Genomic DNA, 4,973 nt, shown 5'->3' on the forward strand with positions numbered 1-4,973 from the left:
TACTTAAAATAAGTAATTACATTTTTAAGCGACACAGAGGTGAAAGTGTGTCCAATGTAAATCTCATTGGAATATAAGAAAAGCATGAAAGAAACAATGCAGAAGTAGTATTTACAAAGATAATTATTCAGAAGAACAAAATCATAATAAAACTGTAATTGTCAAAGATGAAGAGTCCTAAAAGCTGAAATAAATAACCAATTACCTTTGAAATGAACACAAATTAAACTCACAATGAGCATTGAAATTGCATTACTAAACTAGATAAGGGCAATACAAGAAAAGAAAATTATACAATAATTACACTCAAGAACACAGATGCAAAAATTCTTTTAAAATATAGCAAACAATAAAATTTAGCACTGTGCTTTTATTTTTTTTTTTTAAGAAGTGTCAGGTAAGAGCATTCGGAATAATCCAAGTCCTGATTACACAGAAACTTTAATCATTTATTATTTGAACCCCCATCATCATGTTCTAATCTGCCTTGTAAAAGGAGGAACATGTAAGGATTCTCCCACCTGATGATCAGCACAATGTTCTTAAAAGGACATCATAAACACATAGGGTTCACCCAAGGAGTGCAAAAATGATGTGTCTTTAGGAAGTCTATTAAATTTAATATACCACATTAACAGAATAAAAGAGAAATAATATGTACAATTCTCAGTTATTCACATATAGCAACTCAATAACAAAAACTATTTGGTAAAATGTGATCTCACTATATTAAAACAAAAAACAAACAAACAAAACTACTAGCAAACAAAGAAGGGACTGAAACTTTTCTAATCTGATGTATTATTGAGGCCCAGTCAATAAAATAGATCCCATACCAAGTTGTCCTGTTTCAGGAATTTAACATAGGGAACTAGTTACAGAGGTGTGGAGAGAGCGCAAAGTCCTAAAAGGTGACAGACATTAATGAAGCAGGAAGCTATAACATTCCTAATGTGAGGTACAAAAGGAGGAGGTAATGTAGGTAGATGCCAAGACCTAAGGCTACCAGTCAAGGGCTGGATGTATATAAAGACTCTCTGGTGTGAATGAGGACCATGGAAAAAGGAACTGTCTCTAGGAGGAGATGGAACTACTGTCAGATACTACCTAAAGAAGCATCAAGAGTAGGAGATAAACTTCCCAACTTCACTTTTTCTTCCACTCCAGTCTCCTAACAGTGCATTCTATTGGCCAAAGTTAGCCGAAACCCAGTTGGGAGTGTCTGGGAGATGTAGTTTGCAGGAAAAAGGCAGAGATCTAAGAACAAAGAGAGTAATGAGCAACATAACTTGATAAAGGATATCTATTAACAAGCCAAACAAACTTTGAAGACATTTCTTTCACATTAGAAACAAGACACGAATATATTCATCACGACTTATATTCAACAGCCTATTGGAAGACCTAGAAAAACAAATGAAAAGATAGTAATAATAGGAAAGGAATATAAAAAAAAAAACCCTTATATCCTGACAATGTAATTGTCCACACAGAAAATCTAGGATAATTCTTAATCCTACTATTCAAATTAATGACAGAGTTCAGAATATATAATTAAGTCAATGAATGAAATAAATTGCTGAATATATAATAAAGTCAATGAACAAAAATAAGCTTTCTGGTGGTATGGCTAATGGGTACAAAAGAATGGAAAGAATAAATAAGACCTAGAATTTGCTAGCACAACAGGATGACTATACTAAAAATAATTGAATTGCTTTTCTTAAAATAACTAAAAGGACATTAATATAAATGCTTGAGGTGATGGATACCCATTTACCCTGATGTGATTATTACACGTTGCATGCCTGCATCAAAATATCTCATGTAACCCATAAATATATATACCTATTATATACCCACAAAAGATAAAATGTAAAAAAACAGCCATTGTATTACCATTAATAAGGAATTACAAAATGTAAAAGAAAAAGATACCATTCTCTATAGCAATACATCAAAGGGTATTTAAAAATAAAATTAACACAAACCATGCAAGAGATTTATAGAGAACTTTAGAAGACATTATTGAAGATATGGTTAAAGGAATAGTGATACTGTATTTATGAATCTCAGGAATCAAGACCTGAAAAATGTCAAAAGTCCCCAGGTTAATATAAAAGTTTAATGTAATTCCAATTAAAATCCTAACAAGGTCTTCCATGCAATTTGATAAGTTTATCCTACGAAAATATGAAAGATCAAATGGGCAAAAATAATGAAGAAAAAATTAATGAATAAGGACTAAAGACCACATATGAAAACATTTATTTTAAGGTTTTGTCATTTAAGCTAGGAGAGCATTGGCAGAGATAAACTAGCAGACCAGGAACAGAATAGAATCCAGCAAATAGACACAAGAATATGTAGACTAGATATGTGTTAGAAGTGGTATTGCCAATAATTCAGTAAATGGGGCTATGATAATTGGTTATCCAAAGGTAAAACATTAATAATATGCTTATCCTATGCCATACTCCAAAATAAATCCCAAGGAATTAAAGCCAAAATGTTAAAAACAATTTTTTTAATGTTTAAAAGAGAATATAGAACATGTTTATAACCTTGTTATAAAAAAGAATTTCTTAAACAATACAAATTGCATAAACCACAAAAGAAGATATTAATAAAGTAGACTTTAATACAGCAAAGGTTAAAGTCTGAAAGAAGGTATTTGCAACATGTCACTGAAAAAGAACTAGTACCTAGAATAAATGTAAGAATTCCTGAAAATTAATAAGAATAATGTTAACAGACAAATTTTAAAATAGGTATGGAATTGGAACATATTCAAGTCACAGAATAGGAAATCTAAATGGCTAACAAACATGTGAGAAGATAAGCAAACTGACCAACAACCAGAAAAACACAAAATAAAAGAGTAACTTACCATTTCCCACCCATAAAATTAACGAAAACGTGGCAACCTGCCAATACCAAGGTTTGGCAAGTATGTTGAGAAGCAATCACAGAATTATAAAATTGGTGCAAATATCTTGAGAAGCAACTTGTCAATATCTAATAAAGTTGGTTTACATACCTTGCATAACAAACTACTCCAATAGCCAGTGATGTAAAGCAGTAATTATGCTCACAGCTCAGTCAGAAAAAGGATGAATGTTACCATATATTCATATAAAGGCCTACTATGTGATGCTTTAAATGAATGAGCTAAAGCCATATGTATCAATGTAAACAAATATCTAACATGTATTTGAAGGGAAATAAGTTGCTAAAGAATGACATTTAATATAATACCATTTATATAAATTATAAAACCATGAAAAACAATGTTCCAGGTTGCTTAAGATGAAATACTTACATGGTAAAAAGTCATGCGCCAGAGAAATAAATACTAAATTCAGGATAAAGGTTACCTTTGAATAAGTAACAAAAAAAAATAAAACTAAAGAAGGGCATACAGGGTATGGGGATCTTAACTCTACAATGTTTAATTTCTTTCTTCATGATGTTTTTGAAGAAAAGATAGCTGAAGAAAACATGCCAATATCTCCAGATGTGTTAAAGCTTAGTTATATATGTATATCAGCTCATAATATTATTTTGTAGATTTGAAATATTTCTTAATTTTAAAAAAGAACTAAGATATATAATTATACCCTACAACTAAAATGCTAAAAACTTATACATACTCAGGTAACAAGAACTTTACGCGAATATGAGAAAATGTAAGCAGAGCTATTGAGAGAATATTTTCCCATTTTAATTTTCATTGCCGTTGTTACAATACATTTTTACAATAAATAGTTACATAAAAGATCTACAGAATTTATGTAGGTAAACAGAAAAAAGTTAAAAGATCATTGGGTGAAATTCACGGTTGTTTTGGTTTTTATCCTCCCCTAAAAATATTTAATCAAAATATAATACATTGTAGTAGATTTAGCTCAATCTTAGATAATACTTTATCTGATCAATTAATTTAAGTAATCAACATAGATTAGTCTAAGTAGAAGACCATCTTTTCAAAAACATCTACAATATATTATATCCTTTTTTATTGGACTACCCATACATACTCTTTAGTCTATAATCTACAGATGCAGTCTTTTGTCCATAGAATATTAAATAAAATGTTAAATTTGAACCAAACATGGCAAGAGCATTTTCATGGCCCCGTGTGTTTATTATAATAGCCTGTCAGACAAGCAGATTCGCTGACACAAAAACATCACTTCCAGAAAAGTTATTTTGGGAAAGCCCATGGATATTCCAACGGTTTCAAATTCCACAGTAGTCCCTCTAGACAGTTAATCAGCACCATATTTTATGTCACTCCTTCAGGCATCTGTGCTAGAACCTGTATCAGCCAAAAGTCTATTTGCTTGTATAAAAACCTAAGTAATAGTTTGAGGTCATGCTGGGAAAACTCAGAGCCAATAAATTCAGCCCCACTGTACTTATGTCATGGCCTGCAGATGATAGTGCTGGCCCGAGGTGCCCATTTACGGTCCAACTGTGCAACAGACATATGAGAAAACACCGCAAAAGTTAAAAATACCCATTCCGTTATGTGTTTTCTTATGACCCAGTCACCACACTTGGAAGAGTCAACCATATTGTCAAGAGGAGACTGGCTTGGCTTGAGACAAGAACTGGGTGTGCCCAGCAGTGCAAGGATGCCACCAGATGGGAAGCCGTAGTTGACTTCAGAAAAATATGTATCAGGAGTCAAGTAGAACCCCAGTCACAGCGTGAGGTTCAAGGGCACAGCTTAAAGCCCTAGTGATACAGTAGACTGAGAAGAAAAAAGCCAGAACACAGAAGAAAAATAAGTTTAGCACCAACCAGTTTGTAAGGCAGGACCTGGGGCACAGGGATCAAGTCATTCAGGTGTCAATTGTTAGACAGATCTTTACTGAGGACCACTGTGTGCCAGGCTCTGTTCTGGGTGCTGGGCACAAGGACCTACTTTTTTTTTTTTTTTTTACCAGGGCCTAAGAATTACTATA

The 4,973-nt window shown here is 32.6% G+C and overlaps 1 non-coding gene across 1 annotated transcript; it reads right to left on the reverse strand.

The window, feature by feature from the left end:
- Positions 1–392: 392 nt before the first annotated feature.
- On the reverse strand, positions 393–528 carry LOC123572053 (U8 small nucleolar RNA). The gene has a single exon (XR_006696393.2). It is a non-coding gene; the product is annotated as a U8 small nucleolar RNA (small nucleolar RNA).
- Positions 529–4,973: the final 4,445 nt, after the last annotated feature.

The sequence above is a fragment of the Macaca fascicularis genome, chromosome 2 (genome assembly GCF_037993035.2).
Source record: "Macaca fascicularis isolate 582-1 chromosome 2, T2T-MFA8v1.1".
NCBI lineage: Eukaryota > Metazoa > Chordata > Mammalia > Primates > Cercopithecidae > Macaca > Macaca fascicularis.